This window comes from Aythya ferina (genome assembly GCF_964211825.1).
Source record: "Aythya ferina genome assembly, chromosome: 1".
Taxonomy (NCBI): domain Eukaryota; kingdom Metazoa; phylum Chordata; class Aves; order Anseriformes; family Anatidae; genus Aythya; species Aythya ferina.
In genome coordinates this window covers 165,293,778-165,314,963 of record NC_140296.1, presented here as the reverse complement: position 1 = coordinate 165,314,963, position 21,186 = coordinate 165,293,778, and the positions used below count along the sequence as shown (strand labels likewise).

Genomic DNA, 21,186 nt, shown 5'->3' with positions numbered 1-21,186 from the left:
ATATCAGTATTGCATACCCAACTTGGACTAAGCTAGGCATAACTCTTAAGAGCTGCTAACAAATGCCTAAGTTCAAGACAGTAAAATAAAAACATTGTCTTCATTATGCAGAAAACAAAATCTTCAATACAATACTAATTGAGACTTGAGACTGTCAGCTTAGCCTATTCATCAACACAGCAATCATGTTGTTACTGTTTATTTGTACACAGTAGTCTTGGTCATGGATCAGGACCCAACTCTGTTAGGCTGTATAAAGAGACAGTTTATAATGGTAAACTAGCAGTGTGAATACTAGCCTCCAACTGTCAGTAAATTCTGACTTTCATGTCATGTAAATACTGCCATGTTGGCTCAAGGATCAATCAGTTGACTGTTTTGGCTAAAAGGAAATGGCCTACTTACCTAAAATTTGTCTTTTCTGCCTATAAATGCATTTAGTAATTAAGCAGTCTCCCCCCAAAAAGTAATCAATACTTCTATTGTTTCACTTGTAATATAGTGCTGCTAACTACTGGATTTTACTTATTCCACCACTGAATAAACAAACTGCATATTGTTGAATATTTTCACAGAAATTATTTAAATTGATATTCTGATAGTAGCTTATGAGATGGAAGAGAAATGTTATATACATAAAATTTTTATAGGCTGTATTTGTATTGCTGACTGTTTGGGGCGAGGATTATATCTTCTTCTGTTTGTCTATGCATAAAAAATGAAAACAATTGAAAGAAACCTAATGACAAAGACATTTCTATAAGTGAATGAGTAGAATTGTAATCCCTTTCTAGAACTGTATTGATCTCAGAATGAGCATCCAACCAAATTTCTGAACGTCATTTGAATAGAGCAATTGCTCCAGATTATCATATTCTGCAAAAGAAGTTTGAAAACAAGGGAAAAAACATTTTTTTCTAGTCCTGTGTAAGGAATACTTGGGAGCTTGGTGCTGTAATTTGGGGAAAAAAATAAATAAAAAGGGAAAAAAAAGAAAATAAGATCCACAGTCATTAAGTGTAACAAGAAGATGGCCAACAGCTAAAATGGGTTCTTTTCATTATTTTCTATTCATGGGTAAGATTTCCAAGAAAAGAGAAAGACATCCTCTTTGAGAATTATTACAATCTTTATTTAACCTCTGAGTATAGAGAATAAGAATTTCCTATTATTACATGATTAAGAGAAATGCGATTAGGAAATAGCCGAAGATTCTTTTTGTTCAGGCGACCCTGCTTGTTGTGCCAAGCAGATACTAGACTGCCCTCCTGGGAGTGCAAAATATGTGAGAAAATGCAAGGGAGCAACATGAGGCTACAAAAGGCAGCTAACTGGAGCTAGGAACAAGATAACAGCACAAGAACATCTGAGGTAACAACAGTCTTTGGGCTAATGTGCATTGAGATCCCTCATGAACTACTGACTGTTTAAACCATTCTAAAAAAGTTATCACACTCTGCCCCACTTAAGCATTTTAAATGGCTATGAAAATGCTCATTTTACTGTAACCAAAATATTGTGTAAATATGGAAAACAACCACTAGGTTGTCTTTTGAATGTTGTTGTAAAGCTCAATTCCAACATTGTTAAATATTCAAATTGAAGAGAAATATAAGATCCATAAAACATAATTAATTTAGCATAGATCGAAGTCAAGTGAGCATTATTTCTGACAAATTATATGCTATAAGAAAATTAGGGCAGTATGAAAAAGTCAGTAATATATTAGCAGATTCTCTTACAAAGATGTGATGCCACAGCAATTAATAAAAAGAAAATGCCTAAACAGTAAATCAGGTAAACCAGAGGTAAACTATAACAGTAAACCAGGTAAACCAGAGAAAGTGCCTTTCTTTGTGCATTTGCATTATATCTCACATACTGAAAAAGATATATATCCATATACTTGAGGGTGATGCTGTCAAGGTCTCAAAAGTGTATGCAGCATCTATCATGCTTAATATGTGTGAGCAGTAGATTGCAAAAAAAGAGGTTAACAGTTTCAACAGTAAATAACTTCCCCGGTGCAAGATAATGGCAGGGTTTTTAGATGCCAGAAGGGGACTATCCTCAAGAAACAAAGAAAGAAGGAACAAGTAAAAAGTTACTCACATATAAATGAAGACAATGCATTCCTAACATATATTTTATTGATGTTTAGACCTGAACCAGATAAATTCTCATGAGGAAAAAAAACAGTTTTCATCTCCCCTCAGTCCTTGAATTGAACATCAGATTGCAAGATGGAAAATGATTATTATAGAATTGGTCTAGGGTTGAGTGTGAACCTGATTTTCTAGTTCAACAAAAGACTTGTTCAGTCATGTAGCTGCATGTGAAAGATGATGTGAAGTGCAACCAGGCTGTAAAGGCACCACTCTATGCTCATTGAGCATGGATGTAAATAATTTAGCAAGATGCAAAGCAGTGAAACCAAGTCTAACAAAACATAATCCCATTATTTTGAACAACTAAGTATGCCATGTTACTTGTTTATGGAGGATTCTTGATGCTTAAAATATTGGATAGTGCATTTAGAGTTGATTTTTCAAGTTTCGATAAGTATGCCTTTTCACTTGCTGGTCTTGACATGTCTAGCGGGTCTGACTATTGATCTGAATTGAAACAGGCAGATTGATTTGAATAAATATGAATTGAGATGTCACTAGGGCATTGGTTTTGCTCCGATTAGGAAGCTGAAAGCACAGAAAATAAAACATGGAACAAAAACTGTGGGTAGTTAGGGTCTGGCGGCTGGAAGATGTCGTGCTGTACGGAAAGGTGGAGCCCCTCCCTTGATGGACAGTAGCGTGTGGTCTGTGATGTACACAAGCGGAAGTGACGCTATGGGCCTCGGGTATATAACACCATGTGACTTGACAATAAACGCCATTTGCCATCCACCACATTGGTGTCTGTGAGCTGATGGACCGAGCGGCCTGGGGTTGGTCGCCGTGCCGTTCCTGAACCAGGTCGCCACTGCCCCCTGAAGGCAACAAACAATACAGGACAAAAAAAAAAAAAAAAAAAAAAAAAAAAAGTGTGTGAGAACTATCCTAATGTAGCAGGAAGTTGTTCGGGTCTGGTGGATATACTGTGCTACAATATCTGAAACAGTGCCCCTGTTGTGATTCATTATCACTGTATAGCACTATTGGAATTAATAATAATGAAAGACAATTATAAACTGATGATAGAAATTGTGGTGTTCCTACATGGTTTTATAACTAAAGTGGCTAAATAACTGTTTTTGTGGAGATAATTCCATTATAAAGAAAACAAAGCCAACCTTTACAGATAAATAGTTACATACTTTTGTCTGGTAGGGCATTATCAGCCCAATTATCTGCTTATCTGAACAGATAAAATTTCGCCAAAGATGGTGATGTACCCATTTATTCTGGCAGAGAGCTTTTAACAATTTTAAATTATCTGATGTAATTTGAAGTGCCTTCTTGTCTTTGCTTTGTTAGAATCACTTTCTCACTCTTTTCTCACTGGGGTTGCTTCAAAGGCAGTTTTGGGTAGCACAATTATTTTTGTGGCATGGGAACTGCCAGAGAGCTGAGTCTGGGATCAGGACCTAGCAGGGTGCTGGTTAGCATCTAAATATGTAACACGATGTGGTCCTTCTTCTTCTCTTGGGGGTGAGCACCACATAATTTTCACTGATCAGTGGTCTTTGTCTGTTGAGCGCTAGTTGGGGAATTGTGCTTCGATGACCATAAAAGCTGTAATTGTGCCCTGTCTTTACTTTATGTGTGTCACACATAAACAAAACAAAAAGTTTTTTTGTTTTGAAACAAAAGTCCCACTGGTTTACCTCTTATGGACACTGCAGAGCTCACGCAAGTGCTTCTTCTGCTGCTATTCTGCAGTCTGCAATTGACTCAGCCAATTCTTGTTTCTCAGTTTAGCCGAGTTTTTGTATGCAACATTTTTAATTGCCAGTATATCCAATCTGAGATGCCTTGTTCGTGCAAAACACAAAGTTACTTTATCATGCCAGTGGAAGACTGTTAAACAGTGCCTGTGGAAAGAAAATTTCTCTATCCATTATAGGAAAGAGTGGCATGAAAATAACAGTGTTTACAGTGAAGCATTTAGGGAATCAAGACAACAGTTTAGAAAAAGAGTTAGTTCTTGGCTCCTCTGAGTTTCTCAGAATGGTTTTAGCTCCTCAAAACTTACTGCGCAGCCTTATGGGTACCAAAGTTTCTACTCCTAGGAATAAAAGCAGCCTGGAGGATTTTCAAACTCAGCATTTGGAGCATGTAAACTTCATTTGGAGCAGGGAACCAGATCTCCTCCTTCCCAGGGGAATCCCCCCCTGTGCTACATTACTAGATCCTAGAGATTAACTCTGCTCAATTTTTTGTTCTAAATAGCTGAATATTCATTTGAGGAAAGATTTCAACTGTTTTCACCCACCTCTGAGGTATCTTTCTTAACCATTATGTTCAATGCTCCTTCCCTACCTCTTCTTTCTGTTTCTTTCTCACTCTGTTTTTTGTAAGAAAAGGCCAAATAGGCTGTAACACCCACAGGCCCTTTTCTTTACATGATTAAAAAAAAAAAAAAAAAATCTAGGGGGAATGATGATACAAAGATTAGCTGGCTAGCCTCTTTCTGTTCTTAATAGGTATCTCATTTGAAACCAGTCAACTGTTTTTATTGACTCTAGGCCTGGATATGAATGGGTTGCTGTTCTCTTCTAATTCTATTTGATTAATTCTTCCAGGATGCAAATCATGATTTCATCTAGCTCTTTGGAAGACCTGTAGAGCACCACAAAGATAGAGAGAACCTTTCCAGTTCTTATTCTAATTGTTTTTATTTTGGAAAAAGTTACTGTAATCAACAGATAAAAGAGAGATGTTACTTTTAAACAACGCTGAATATATTCAGTACTGTCACTCTTCCAAGCTGAATGTGTCATGACATAAGCAGCTTGTAATAGCTGTGAGGGCTTCTATAAGGCATTACTTTATGTAATGCAGAACAACTATAGAATTGTTCCCAATTACTAAATTTTTGTATTCTACAATAGCTGTGTTACTGTACTATTTTCACCTCTTAACATTAAATGGTGAACACCAAGTCATTACCACAAAGCTAAAACTTCCAGAATCAATACAGAATGAAGCAAAAAAAAAATATATATCATTTTCAGATATACTTGTAGCTATTAAGAGGTTTTTGTGTTCACTGGGTTTCTTTAAATTCTATCAAAGCACCTCAGAGCGATGTGGAAGGCTGATAATGTAGGTAATAAGAGAGTCATCCCAAGAGATACAAACTCGATGAAGTAATCATTTGGCAAAATAGTGCACGTGCATGCTAAAGATCAGGTTGGTTGGTCTCGATGTTCCTTCTTTGCTTTTAAAAGTAAAAATAAAATCCAATGAGAAATAAACAACAAAGTAGTTTGTGCACTGAATTCTGGAGGAAAAAGTCTCGGTTGAGGTTGCAGTCATGGGCAACTGTCAGTGGAAGTCAGATACCCTGTGCTGTGAACTGAGGCAATAAAATTATAATCTAAATATTTACTCCACCTTCAAAGTCACTTTTAGAGGTGGATCCACAATGTAAACAGATATGAGATAGCTACCTTCTACAGACATAAAATGAAAGCAGGATAAATGTGGTTAAGGTAAGAATCTGTGGATGTCCCAACCCTGGAAATGTTCAAGGCCAGGCTGGATGGGGCCTTGAGCAACCTGGTCATGGCCGAGGGGTTGGACCTGGGTGATCTTTAAAGTCCTTTCCAACCCAAACCATTCTGTGATTCTATGATTCTAAGGTGATCCAAATATTTGATCTGTGTTAATAAATCAGGGCAAGAAACCTCATTTTAATTGAGCACAACAAAACACAGAGGTCACATGAGCACTGTACATCAGGGTGAGGTATACCAGACTAGTAAGGAATCTCTAGGATAATAGTTAAACTGCAGACAGAGTCTTTTTATCCCGTTTATCTCCCTTTCTGACTAGCAGAGAAGGACAGATTCTTTCCGAGTGATTCAGAATAAGAACATAAGCCAGGTGCTGCTCTCCTGCTGACTGTATGAGAGCAGCTGCTTTGTACCCTTCTTTCACACTCACCAGAGCTCTAAGTTGGATTTTGACAAAACTGAGGCCAAATAAACAAGCACCATCTGAGAATTACATGGCATAGCTAGTTTGCTGTGGAAACTGCAGGGAGGTTTCTTGTGTCCAGCACTTCAAAACCCTACTTTTGTCTGATTAGTCAATTGCTTTATTTTCTCCCCAGGAGGAAACCTAAATAATAATTGACAAAGGAGCTTTCTATCACACTTACAGCTGGAAGAGGGCTATAGGAAATTTAGTGGTAAATGTTCTCCCAACAGTAAAAGCAGTGTAACACTGACTACAGTAGCTAGAAAAATATTTACCAAAGTTGTGAGAACACCTGTGTAGATGAGTTCATGCTGACCCGATAGTGAGTCAACCAGTACAGTTCTTGTGGTTTTCCTGTGTCTGTTTTGATGTCTTGCCCAGTTCAGTATGTGCATCAGTTGGGGATGTCACCATCTTAAGAGGACTCCTAGAATTTTCTCAAGTCCTTCTTTTGACTGATTCTGACATCACTCTGTTCTGAAAATTTCCTGGGAGAAATGTCAGTGAAAACTACTGGTAAAAGACCTTCCTCGCTATGCTTTTAAAGCTTTTATCATTACATGTTGACAATGGATGAAATGCGAAGTAAGAGAAGATGTAAGAAAAAAGGTCACAAGTGGCTCAGTTTTTATGGCATGTTGTTGGTAATTAGAGGACATTGTCATTATTGCCAAAGCCGGGTTCTTAAAATTCTTTCTCTTGGCTTAAAAATCAACACATTTTAGTAGTAATAAATAAACCATCCCTGACTTGAAGCTTTGGATTCTATGCTTTCAGACTTTTATTTCTAACCATGAGGGTTAGAGATGTTATTTTTGATTTGAAATGAAAGCTGAGAATCTCATATGATAGCATAAAGCCGAGAAACTAAAGCTTCAAGAAATATACTCTATATCTCAAGGACTGTGATAAAATCACAAGAATTGGCAGCAGTGCAATATTCTTAAAGTTTGCATACAGTTGATTTTACAGTCTCACTTCACTAATGATACAGTACTTACAGGAGCTGGTTGCTGGCATGAATATCAATACCAGAGTTCTTCAGTAGGATATCTCTGGACAGTAAATAGTCCTTAGAATAAAGTCGAGGTTCAGTCCATACTGAAAGAGAAGAAAAATGCAAAAGCAAACCTAACCCCCAGAACCAACAGTAAATACAAAGATTCTTAAAATATATTTTATATAAGTAAAAGTTACAGATTTATATATAAATTATATAATGCATATGGTTGTTTTGCAGACTTCTTAGCCCCTAGTTTGGCCATTACTCCAGTGTTTAATATCAGCTTTTACCTCTGACTTTAGTTTGTGAATGCCAAGATGCACCAGCAGTTGCAAGAGGCTGGGAGGAGAAACGGATCAACAAAAAGGCCAATATTTTGCTGGAGACCCTTAACTTTAAGATCAGCTGCATCTTCAACAAAAAGCTACAGAACAAAACACTTGCTTTCACTCCCATTGAAGCAGCAATTTTTTAAATTGCCTTTGACTTCTGATATATATATATTTTTTTAAATAAAAGAACTTATCATTGAAGGCAGCTAACATTCTCCCAAAGCAACTTTCATCCTAGTGTATTTGGAACATCCAAGAACTTTTGGACTTTTGCAGCAATGTAATAGAAAATAGGTTATTTAAAGTACCCCTCACGATTTTTCCTAAAATGTGGTAGATTTCTGGATAATAACAACCTTTTTAAGGTTAGAATGCTTGCTTTCTTTCACTTACAAGATCAGCCATTTTTCAAAGCAAAGAAGTTTTAGCTAAAAGTTTCTAAGGTACCTAATACTGTATTCTGGCCCAGTCAATAACTGCAAATGATAAAAGGCTTTCTCTCAGCTTTTGTGTTCTCTGGTTGCATTAGAGACTGAACGAAGATATATGAGATGACACAGCAGGCTTTTTAATCCTTTAGAAATGGTTGGCAAAGTCACCTCTTTACTTACAAAAAGTAAAACATATGAAGTTGGGGTATATGGGTATTTTTTAAATAAATGTCAAATCTTTTCATAGTCTACTGTATTTTCACAGTCGGGCGTTGGGTGAAGGACTGTACTTTAACATGCCAACACACGTTTATAAAAAGTTCAAAAGTTTAAGAAACAAAGGCACTGATAATTCCAGGAGAAGCAGAAAGGTACTGAGCCTTCCAAAAGCTTCTGAGCTTCTGTGGGTTTTGCTTACAGCACTGTCTGGAATTTGCCATGGTTCAAGTGAGAGGTATGCTGTGAAAAATAAATCTGAAATGCTGTGGTGCAGTGCAGTGGATAACTTGTAGGCAAATTTATACAACAGAGCTCACTTTGCAGCTTTAAAGGCACTTTAAGCCTTTATTTTGTGAAAATCTAATCAAGATACCAAACGTGCTAGTAAGGCTCAGAGTATATCCCATCCATTCTTTTCTTCATTTCTGGTTGATTCGACGAAGTTAATTGACAGAAAATCGTAGCAGTATAAAAGCTATATTTTTTCACTTCTTTTCACTGGTTTTCTTTGTAATCTGCAAATTTTGCTGACAACATCATGTTATTCCTTATACACTAACTCTTAATTTAACAATATTTCTTTGTGGGTGGGCAATATTTACTACAGATGATGTTATAACTGTCTTGCAAAGGAGAATCTAATTAGTTTAATGCAAAGTTGGGTCTCCTGTAAATTGTGTACCCTCTATGTCTAACTTCAATTAATAGTATAGATACAAGTCCCCTAACCTAGAATGGGAAGGAACAGGGCTTCAAGCCTCACAATACCCTATTCCTCTTAAATTCCCGCTTAGAGCCTCAGCTTTTCAAAAAAGCCACAAACACAACTGAGAAAATAGAATGCAACATCCTTGCTCACTCCAGCCAAAAAAGAAAAATGAACCCAAGCTAGCAGCAAGATCATTGTAGGCTGAGTTACTGGATTGACACCACATTGCTTTTCAGTGAATCAGCCTGCATGTAGCTATAACCACGGGGCTGTCCCAGGCCCCAGGGTGATCAAGTGCTTGACGGTGTGACACCTTGTCTGTTTCTGACCTTCCACCACTTGTTGGTTCACAAGTTGATCTTCCCAAGGGATAAATTACCAATTTTGAGTATGGGGCAAAGGGAAAATCATGTGAAGAGTTGGCCAGCAGCAGCATGGCAGGCAGAGCAGTAATGTAAAAGATACCAGTGTGTCCTCTCATCTTGTTTGTCATTCCCTTGGATTTTTTGGGGGTGGATAGGTGTATCTTGCCATAATTTTCGCTGTAATATACACAATTTTTGTTTGCTAATGTTCATATAGTTTGTGGATATTTGACTAGTTAAGATCGGCTTTTAGAAAATCAACACATTTGCAGCTGACAACAGCATGCAGCTACAAAGCCTGAGCAAGAAAGGAGAAAAGATAAGAATGAAATCAGTATGCTTGAGGGGGAGTAGTATATAATTAGGAAACTGCCGCTTTTTTCTTGTCTCAGAAGCCATAGAAATCCATGACTGCCATCCTGTTTGTGCATTCCCTCAGCCATTGTTTATTTTTATACCAAGACAATATGTTGGGTGAAAAAATCCTACCGATTTCTTTCCCCTGAACAAATGAAAGGCGTATATACAATCTTTTTTTTTGTTGTTACTCTACCTCCTTCCACAAACCACCTCTTGTCTCAAAAGAAGTGGTGATATTTCCATGGTCAAAATAGAATTTCTGCCACTATCTTTACAACCCTTTCAGTTAAATTCTGTGGGGAAATCTCTACTCGTTTTGGTTGTGTAAGATAAGGGATGCCACAATAGCCTAATGGTTGAGGGTTAGAATAACGTATGGATATAGAAAAGTTCATTACACCAAGTTTGCACTCCCAAAATATGTTACAATAGAAATAAAGCTTTATCACATATTATAGGCTATGCACTGTCATGGCTTTACTTCGTTCATGCAGAATAGATACAAAATCTATAGATTTCAATCATATCTACATGGAATGACATCCTTTCACCAATAGTGTAATGGATTAGATATCTTACAGACCCTCTCTATTAAAGATTGTTCAAACTAAGTCCATACACACATACTGAAGTACAGTAGCATGTCCTGTATTCTGCTTGTACACACAAAGAGCTGAACCTTCAGCAAAGCTTCTACTTCAGGTGAGATTTCCAATGGACTACACGGCTGCTGAACAGTGAAAGAATTGACTACGGCCATGACAAGGGGAAGTCGAGGTGGAAGGGCCAGAATGACAGTTGCTATATACTGAAATTTATGTCAATAAAGTGAGAACAATTTATACTGGCTGCACTGCAGTATAGAATCATAGAATCATAAAATATCCTGAGTTGGAAGGGACCCTTAAGGATCATCAAGTCCAACTCTTGACACCGCACAGGTCTACCCAAAAGTTCAGACCATGTGACTAAGTGCACAGTCCAATCTCTTCTTAAATTCAGACAGGCTCGGTGCAGTGACCACTTCCCTGGGGAGCCTGTTCCAGTGTGCAACCACCCTCTCTGTGAAGAACCCCCTCCTGATGTCAAGCCTAAATTTCCCCTGCCTCAGCTTAACCCCGTTCCCGCGGGTCCTGTCACTGGTGTTAATGGAGAAAAGGTCTCCTGCCTCTCGACACCCCCTTACGAGGAAGTTGTAGACTGTGATGAGGTCTCCCCTCAGCCTCCTCTTCTCCAGGCTGAACAGACCCAGTGACCTCAGCCGTTCTTCGTACGTCTTCCCCTCCAGGCCTTTCACCATCTTCGTAGCCCTCCTCTGGACACTCTCCAACAGTTTCATGTCCTTTTTATACTGTGGTGCCCAGAACTGCACACAGTACTCGAAGTGAGGCCGCACCAGCGCAGAGTAGAGCGGGACAATCACCTCCCTTGACCTACTAGCGATGCCGTGCTTGATGCACCCCAGGACACGGTTGGCCCTCCTGGCTGCCAGGGCACACTGCTGGCTCATATTCAACTTGCTGTCTACCACGACCCCCAGATCCCTCTCTTCTAGGCTGCTCTCCAGCATCTCATCGCCCAGTCTGTACGTGCAGCCAGGGTTTCCCCATCCCAGGTGCAGGACCCAGCACTTGCTCTTATTGAACTTCATGCGGTTGGTGATCGCCCAGCTCTCCAACCTATCCAGATCCCTCTGCAAGGTCTTTCCACCCTCATTCGAGTCCACAACTCCTCCAAGTTTGGTGTCATCAGCAAACTTGCTCAAAATACCTTCTATTCCTACATCCAGATCGTTTATAAAAATATTGAAAAGTACCGGCCCTAAAATGGAGCCTTGAGGGACCCCACTGGTGACCGCCTGCCAGCCTGACGCAGCCCCATTTACCATAACCCTTTGGGCCCTGCCTGTTAGCCAATTGCTCACCCATTGTATGATGTTTTTATTTAGCTGTGTGGTGGACACAGTATGGTGATGTCTTTCCAGCAAAAAAAAAAAAAAAAGATGTGATAAAAACATTTGAAGAAGCTGGTCATTGATATGCATCTAAGCATTATTTCACTTTATTTCAAATATTATTTTATTTCAAAAAAATAAAAAATAAAGTAAGGAACAGGGTTTTCTCATATCTGGAAATCTACTTTCTCGCAACACTTCAGTAGGAAGTATGATAAAAGCCAAACAGATAAAGAAGCTGTAAGTCCTACTGCTTAGGGTTTGTTTTTTAATTATTATTTATTTTGTTTCCTGAATCACTTTGCTGTACTCATTTGGCTGGAAAGCAAATGCATTCCCTGTTGATTTATCCCCACTCAGCCAGGGGCTTTTGCTGCTCTGTTTGATTCCTAATATGGTAGCAAAAGCAGATTTTGTATGACTTCCAGAGGGCTCCTCTCAGCTTGGGGAATGCAGCGAGAAAAGAGCCCTGCCGAGAAGAACAACGACAGTTGTTGCACTAATACTAATAAAGACCAGAAAATGGGCTTCCCCACATGCACTAAAATTTCCGCTTTCACTGCTCTCTAAATCACCACTTTTGTCTTACTTCATGGTAAAGCAAAAAATTGTTTTGTGTTACCTAGCTGAACAGGCTTTGTTGAAAACATCAGAAAACATTTTTTCAACAAGTGGGGAAAACACCTACTCCATCACAATGAAATTTTCATTATACTAATGCATAGCTTGAAAGCATTCTGTCACAGTATCAGTGGATTAATTATAGCACAGAGGAATTAAATGTTTTGGGAATCAAAAAAACTTAGGATTTCCCCTTTTGTCTTATTTTCTTTGTCACTTTGATTCTAGACACTCAACTTATTTGTTGTTCATTATAGAACGAAACCAGTTTTCTTTTTATTTTTTTTTTGTTTATTTATTTTTCCTTTTAATAAAGTGTTCTTCAGGTGCCAAACACAAAAAATCTCAAAATGGCCTTTTCTGGTGAAGTACCAAAATCCAAAGGATTAAGTTCCTCCACCAAGCAGGGTCTCTAAAAGGTTAATGTGGAGTTGGAAATTAATTTCATTCCAAATACAGACCAATAGTGTGCAGTGACATGACTTTGTGATAAGCACTTGTTAAAGCTAAATCCTCTGTAAGCCCTGCAATTGTTTTCCTTTGTGCTAATGGCAAGCTAACCGGAGGTACTCCCTCTCCCTCTCCACATTTCTCTTCTCTGAGGGTATCAGAAAGGCAAGTTTATTGTTTGCCAAATCTGGCTTTTTTAATTAAAACTTCAGTTGTCTTTAGGTCATTCTTTTTAATGTTTGTGATCTTCATTTCTGACAGGAGAATATTTTTTCTTTCTGAAATCCACAAACTTAATATTATTGCTTGCTAATTGCCTTTACTGGGATGTGCATGAAACAAAAGGAATTTTAACTATTTATTATTGCTGTTGAGTGACAGCCTTGGCTTTCATTATTCACAGACACACAAATGTATTCACTAATGCAGAAAAGTGTTCGATCGGAGTTTCCACAGGAAACCTGAAGGTATAGGCTCCAGGGGAATTGATCGCTTCATACTCTTACCATTTTTAACAGGAGCTATGTACCTTTGAAAATCATGGAATCGTAGAATCATTCAGATTGGAAAAGAACTCTAAGATTATCTAGTCCAACCTTTAACCTTGTATGGACAAGTCTGCCACTGAACCGTGCTACTAAGTTCTACATCTACACATTTCTTGAAGACCTCCAGAGATGGTGACTTAACCACTTCCCTGGTTTTATTCCAATGCCACAAAACTCTTTCAGTAAAGAAATGTCTCTTAATATCCAACCTAAACATTCCCTGGAGCAACTTCAGGCCATTTCCCCTTGCCTTATCACTTGGTGCTTGATAGAAGAGCCCAATCCCCACCTTGCTAAAGCCTCCTTTAAGGTAGTTGTACAGCATGATAAGGTCTTCCCTGAACCTTCTTTTCTCCAAGATAAACAACCTCAGTTCCTTCAGCTGCTCCTCGTAAGACTTGCACTTTAGAACTTTCACTAGCTTTGTTGCCCTTCTTCAGGCATGGTCCAGCAACTCAATGTTCTTCTTGTAATGAGACCCAGAACTGAATACAGTATTAGAGGTGCAGCCTCAGCAAAGCCAAGTACCAGGGGGCACATAATGTCCAGTACAAGCTAGGATGCTATTGGTCTTCTCGGCCACCTGAGCATACTGATGACTCATATTCAGTCAGCTATTGACTAATACCCCCAGGTCCCTTTCCACCAGGCAGCTTTCCAGCCACTCTTCCCCTAGTCTGTAGCATTACATGGAGTTGTTGTGCCCCAAGTGCAGAACCCAGCACTTGGCCTTGTTGAACTTCATACAGTTGGCCTTGGCCCATCAGCCCAGTCTATCCAGATCCCTCTGCAGAGCCCTCTTACCTTCAATCAGATCAACACTCATGCCTATCTTGGTATTGTCTGCAAACTAACTGAGGGAGCACTTGATCCCCTTGTCCAGCTCATTGATAAAGATATTAAAGAGAAGTGGCCCCAGTACCAGAGCCCTGGGGGACACCACGTAGTATTGGACTCCAACTGAATTTAACTTTATTCACAATTCTTTGGGCTCAGCCACCCAGCCAATATTTTAACCCAATAAAGTGTACATTCATCCAAGCTTTCAGCAGCCAATAGACCCATCTACGATTTCAAATACTTAATATCTTTGAAAATCTATTCTATATTTGATTAACATTGCCTGAAAAGAGTGTTGTTTTTCCAGCTTAGTTTTGCTGGAATTACTTATATTCTCAATTATAGACAACAAGCCCTGACTTGGCTTGGAAACAGTGTCATTCACCAGTCTCTTACTACTGTTTAAGGCTATTGATTCCAAATAATAACACTTATCCATTTCACTCCTATGTCATCCTCTTCTTCCTCCTCCTCATCTAATAACATCACACTCAAGCTTGTCTTTTCAAATATTCCTATTTTCAGTTCTGAAGAACCAAAGGGTTTGTGAAATTTACACGTCCTCCTTGGATCCTTGGGTTGTTTGATTATAGAACATGATCCCATGACTAGACTACATCCAGATCTTGTTTCAGTGAAGTAGCTCACAAAAATGTTGTGAACTGCACAGATTGCACAGATGCAATCTGGCTTCTCAGTGAAGCACAAGATCCGATTGCTCCACCACTTCTGTAACAAATTGGATCGCTGCTATATAAATTTGTAGCAGGTATTCAAGCTGAAAACTATCATGTACCTTTGGATTTCTGATCATTTATGTTGCGTTTGACTGCCTTTTAAGCTAAAGTGGTGTACAGTAAGTGGTGAAACCATAACATGTCAGTCAAATACCCATTTGTAGCCATTAAATGGCTGCAAGAATTTGAAGAAGCTTGGGGTACACTGGGGCATGAATTACTGGTGATGTTCTCAGACGTACTTCCATCTTTCATCTAATATTGCCTTTTGTCAAGTTGTTTGGTCTCTTGTCAGCAGCAGAGCATTCGTACTGCAGATGCTGTTGGCCTTGAATGCTTGTACTATAGTCTACCTTGACAAGACAATGGCTTGTACTGTAGCCTTTAAATGCCCCATGGCGTTGTGTTTGCAACACAGAGACCTCCTTGTCTTGTACTTTCTTGTAACTTTTCTAGGGCATTGTAGAAAGGTAAATTGTTTGTTCTACCAAGGACTTCATAACTTGCATAACCCTGGGCATAATCCAGATGTTACTCTTGTTTAAGTAAAAATTTGGCTTGAGTTTCAGGTCATTGTTTTTCATTACGTGGAGTAAACTGGAATGTAGTCCCCCAGCCCTTGCTCTGCAAGGGCCTGAATTCAAAATTTGACCTTCAGGCTTTTCAAAACTTTTTGTTATACTGAAAATATGTTTTCACTCAGTTGTCATTTTTTGCTAAACAGATGTAACATAATTGAACTCAATTGAAACTGCCTGTCACTTTAACCTACCTAATAGCTTCTGTTGTTGAGGTTTATATGAAGATGTTGCCCTTCCTGAGGAAATCTTCTTTTGATCTGCTTTTCCTAACTATGTTTAAATTTCATCCAAGACAAAGTTAGTCTTCAGAACAATGTTGGGAAACACCATCTGGAATAGCTCCTTTCATGCCCTTGGTAGACACAGTTCTTGCGTTCTTGCCTTGCAGTATTCCTGGAATCTCCTTCTCACCACCAAGAAGCAAACTGTTGTCAGTTGGATTTTCCCTGGGCAGACAAGAGGGAATGGTTTCATGTGGTTTCTGTGTCTATAAGGGCACAAATACATACACAAATACATATCTGTGTCATGGGTTGCTTTAGGTTTAGTATTTCAGATTGGTGTTGTATTTGTTGAGGCAGCAAATACTTTGATCCTGTGAATCACACTAAATTAGGTGCCAAAAATAGACTATAAGTTTATATAAGATAATACATACCAAAACCAGGCTGAAAAGACATTCAGTGTGTTGAGAAAAGGGGGGGGGGGGGGGGGGGGGGGGGGAAAGAGAGCTATTTATTTTCTCCTAGTACTTCTAAATTGATGTTTTATAGGCTAAAAGCAGGACTGCATGTAGCTCTAATCTGACAGAAAAAAATTATGGAAGCAAAATGAGAATTGAGCTTTATAAAAATATAAATTTCTCAGAAAAAGTACTAGGAAAGATATTTCAAACTGAGACTGAAAACCAGATGCTCATGGGCTCCCCTTCTATACAAGCACTGATGAATGAAATGTTGGAAAGTCTTGATATCCTCTTAAAATAAATATCAGCTTTCATAAAGCATAACTGGTGTTGGTTTCTCAGCTGTGAATAGTTCATACCAGCCTGCTTTGCTGGTAGTCACAGATGTTGTAAGAATTTTATTATTTTTTTTGCTCCTTCTGTACTGCAATGTTCCCAGAGTATTAGCTCTCAATATTTCTAGTTTAATCACCTGATTTGTAAAACATCTCTTTCACATTCTCTAAGACTGAGTGTCTTAGAGAAATTACCCAAATGAAAAAATAAAAATAAAAAAGTGAAGTATCAGCAATATTCAAAAAATATATATTTTTTTTCAGTATAATGTTTTGCATTTTTGTGATGACTTATTTGTGTGAACTGAGGGTTTCCTTATGGGTTTCCTACCCTTTCTGTAACATGCAGGTAATACATCCTGCTGCTTTGCTTTCCTATTTTATATCCTCTGCTTTTTCTTCCAATTCACATAACATTACCTTTGACTGCCGCCAGGATATGGAATATGGGGTTGTAACTGGATTTGCTGCATTTGAAATAAAAAAAAAAAAAAAACCTGACATGTAATTAATACCATAGTTCAGTGTTTTTTATGCGAGGCTGCCTTTATCATTGCCTTTGTCTTTTTTTGAATATGCTGCTTCTAGCCCTCTGTGGGAGAGGATATAGATTACTACCAAGCAGTCTGTATGAGCATTTTTACTGTAAAGATGACCAGAATTCAGTGATACAGTGCTGATGTGCAGTCAAGCCATGAAACTTTTCTGTGGAAATGCTGACATGAGGAGTCCATAACACAAAATGTAAATTCTTGCTACAATAAATAGCTAATAAACTAGCTAGAACATTTTTTATTTGTTTTTAATAGAGTTTCTCTGTATTTCAGTGTTGATTAATTCTTTTCAGTGAATACTGCCACTCACTTCAGTGCAGTAATATTAGAACTCCTATCCGTCCTCTGTGCAATTTGAGATTAGGGATTGTTTTGCATCACAGCTACTGGGTTTGGGTTTGGGTTTTTAGTGACGGTGCCTTTTTTTTTTCATGGGGGTGGGAGGAAGTAACCAAACGAGAAATTTGTTTTCAGTCTGCTGGAAGTACACTAAAAGTGAAGGGAAAATTGTCTCAACTGTTTCCAGAGACAGGAAATGGAAATTGAAGGTTGTTCCCTACCCCACTGCAGTTTCCACAATGTCTGTCCTAAGGGCATCTCAGTGCTTGGGTGTGGCAAAATATTTGTTTGGATATTATCTTTACTTCTTCCTGATGGGCATTAATTCCTTTCAGGTCGTTCTTTCTATGAGCACAGCCTTCCAGTACATGAAAGAAATTGCTTTCTTTGCTTCTTTCCAGTTATTTTCAGGTGTCTTTCCTCACCCTTGTCTCTGTCTGGCACAGTAATCTTCCACAAGATGGTCATTCCACGTACTTAAGCCTGGAAGCACAGAGAAACATCTACAGACAAATAGAAATTCTTGACTAACAAAAATTTGTAAATCCCCCTGGGCTTCTTTCAATCAAGTCTCCTAAAATGTTGATAGTCACACCATCATCCAGTGCACAGGCAAGAAGCTATTTGCAGCAAATACCCACAGGGACAGATATTTGATATGACAGAGGCCCGAAGATGATGATTGCACAGGCAAGGCAAGCGAAGGCACTCACATCAAAGAAGGGAGACCTGGCACCAGCCTTTGCTCCACTGCCTTATCAATAGTAGCACTCAAAATGTGACGTTCTTCTCATCAGAGCAGACTGAGAACCTGTTTCTTGTATCTTTTAGCCTCAGGATGTTGGAAACAGGCATTCAGATTCCTTTAGCCAACAGAGCGGTCTAAAGACCCTTAGTCAGCAATTAGCAGTTTGACCTCTTGGCTATCAGCAAAAGAGGGGTGGAGAGAAAAAGATGGTTGCTTTATTCTGTAAAACAAAATAGATAAAACCAGAAAAGACTAAGCTGGCACAGCAGGAGTAAAACATCGGAGACTTGAAAAAGTGAAGTGTAATACCTCTCCTGAGCACTTTTCCAGGCATGTTGAAGCAGCTTCCTACCCAGGTGCCTGGTCTGTCCAAATTCCATCCGTTCCACCTGACGCTCCTCACATGCTTACTTTTTGTTGTTGTTTTTGTGGATTCATTCCACCAGGCAGCACGTGTCTTCGAGAGAGGTACTATACTTCTGTCCCCCCACCCCAAATCTTGATACCCCTCTCTGGTTAGATAGGCAGCCCTGTACTGCAGGTCTTCCAGGTACTCACAAACAGTCCAGCTAGACGCACCATTATAAACTTTGTTCCTATTTCTTCTGCTGAAGCATCCTACGTGACCTGTTCTTTTTCCTTGTTTTTGTTTTGTTTTCCATATTATGTGTTTCTGCTTCTCTCTTTCCCTCTTCTGTATGTCATTATTCCTCAGTGTGTGTTCCCCCATCCTCCTCCCCAGTTCACTTCAGGACAGTACTCTGAATCTCTCTAAACCTCTGTGTATTATCTTCTTTCTATTATTTTCAGTACCACCAATTTAACAAATAGAAATGTAATTAATTTTCTCTCTATAGCATCAAAAGGCATTACATAAATTTAGACTCAGCAATTTGCTGGAATTCACTGCCTGAAATATTGCCAGTTTGCTTTGGTTTCTGTCTGAATTCCTGTACTGGACAGTTTGCCTGTATCAGCAACCCCAATTAATAACATTCCACATTTTGATGCTAACGCCTCCCTCATCTTGGTTGTCGCCATATTCTTTCCATCTGTATATTTTGTCATACGTAATGATACATATTATAACATTTTACATATTACAGTGTGCTTTTTTATTTGTTATTTGTTCCCATTCCCCAGCATATTAAAGTTTTATAATGTCATGCCATATTTCATAACTAAATTCAAGCTTCAAGAGCAGTCAGGCTCCCTTTTTGGTGCAAATACAGAAGAGTACGGTTTACTGCTTTGATGCTTGAAGTTTTCATATAATCACATTTCCGAAGTGTTGGGTCAAGTTGCTTGGCTTTTGCACCAGGGCATTATGTGTTTACACACAGACAAAACTTAAGGTGCATTTTCCCCTTGATTCAACCCACAGTGAGCTTTCTAAAAGTATTTGTTTTGCCTATGTGCAGCTATGTTGAAATGATCTGCTTGGATGCAAGAGAGACAGATCAACTGCCCTTGCTCTGGCAGTAAACTTAATCATAAGTTTATAAGCACTAATTTGTGCTGTTTTTAAATATGAGTTTTGGCTTCCTTTTTTTTTTTTTTTTTTTTTTTTTTTCCCAGTTCTCTACTACTTTCCCCATCTGGTGTTCTAACATTTGTTGTTATATTCCAGTTGGAAGCACTAGGGGTGGAATTACAGATTCATCTGCTGGCTGAATAGCCCTAAGGCCACTGTGAATGTTTCTGTTTCTTCTGTCAGCTCTACGTGTTCTGCAATCTCAGTTTGGGATTCTCAGATGAGGGAATTGCTGGCTCCGCTGTCAGTTTTACAACACCTCCGCCCTCCCATTGCACTTTGGTTCTCTGAATTCAGCATTTCAATAACTTGATACTCACTTAACTGCACAACAGTGAAGAGTTGTTATTTTGAGACTGCTTTGCTACACTCACCATTTAACTTTTTTTGTTATTGTGGGGGGCTATTGTTAGTTCTTACAAATACTGACCCCCTTTCCCCCAGTGTAAATGGATTATTGGAATCCATCATTCTTTTGAGAATCCACCTACTGTTATTGAACATGTATTTGCAAATGTTTTCGTTTATAAATTATCTAGTCTTTGAGTTTCTTCTATTAAAGATGCTTATGTAAAAAATTAACTGAAATCATCTAACTGGACACATAATAGGAGCAAAAAAGGGTCCTGAGCATGTAAGTCTGCTGTATCTGGAGCAGTCCACGCATGGGGCACAGATAAATGTTAACACATGAATTCTGAGTCTTTTTAACTAAATTGTTTACAGATATCTGTGCCAACACTTTGTAGGCTGGTTGCAATTTCTTAACTTTTTTCATGGCCAGTATGGTACTGGGTGATGTTGGGAAAATACCCCCGGCACCTGGTTGAATCCTTAGCCCACTTACTAAACTGATGTTAAAAAATGTTTTGCTGGGGTCAGAACTGGCACAGGTGCCACCACAAGAACCTGCAGCAAATACATTTGCTACCCACTTTTCCCATGTGCATTACTGGCTACAACTCAAGATCTGGCTGATAACATCAAGTAATCTATAGCCCAGTGGGGTTGTGGAAACTATGATGAAGTCCCAAGTGTCGCTAGCTGAGGACTGGATGCTGGATGCTAAGTAACAAATAAACTTTAAATAAAAATCAGCATTCCTGTTTTCAGGGAAATGTGGAGAAATAAATAAATAAATACATAAAACCTATATTTTATGCCAAGATAATTGCTCCTAATAAGAATATTTTTCAATATTTCCCTTGAGATGTCAGCTGCTGCTTAAAAATTCTGTCCCACTTTTCATGTGCACATTTGTGGAGGAAGGTAGAAGACCCACTAGCTTGCATCAATGAATATAAACCCTATATTTTATTCAATCTAGAAAGTACCCTAGCACTTGTACTCCTTCTTTGTAATTGTGCTTTATATTGTTTCTTCCTGAGATAACATATTTCCCCCCCAACCTGGCTTTCTTTCCCATTCTGCAGCATTCCATTCATCTGAAAAATATTGGATTAGACAATCGAGGCACAATATCACTCTAAACTCATTATTTCAGAGACTTTAATTATCCTCTCTCATCCATACATGAATAAGCAGGAGAAGAAAAAAGTTAAGGCAAATTATCCATGGCCTGAAAGCCACAGGCATCATGTGAATCATCCCTCTCCCAGGAGAGAAGGGTTTATAGGCCCGCAGAGGGAATAAGTCCCATGATCCTTGGGAAAAATCAGCAAATCTGTGGGAACTACC

General features: G+C 38.7%; 1 protein-coding gene and 1 long non-coding RNA gene across 7 annotated transcripts in view; one reads left to right on the top strand and one right to left on the bottom strand.

The window, feature by feature from the left end:
- Positions 1-21,186, top strand: part of SYT1 (synaptotagmin 1) — a 360,501-nt gene that overhangs the window by 325,694 nt on the left and 13,621 nt on the right. The gene's annotated exons all lie outside the window — the stretch shown is intronic.
- Positions 2,129-21,186, bottom strand: part of LOC311440794 — a 48,526-nt gene continuing 29,468 nt past the window's right edge. The window contains exons 3-7 of the long non-coding RNA XR_014695593.1: positions 17,428-17,689; positions 15,485-15,739; positions 7,145-7,244; positions 3,824-4,030; positions 2,129-2,986 (exon numbers count right to left, since the gene is read on the bottom strand). This is a non-coding gene — a long non-coding RNA (uncharacterized lncRNA). The remainder of the gene's footprint in view (positions 2,987-3,823; positions 4,031-7,144; positions 7,245-15,484; positions 15,740-17,427; positions 17,690-21,186) is intronic.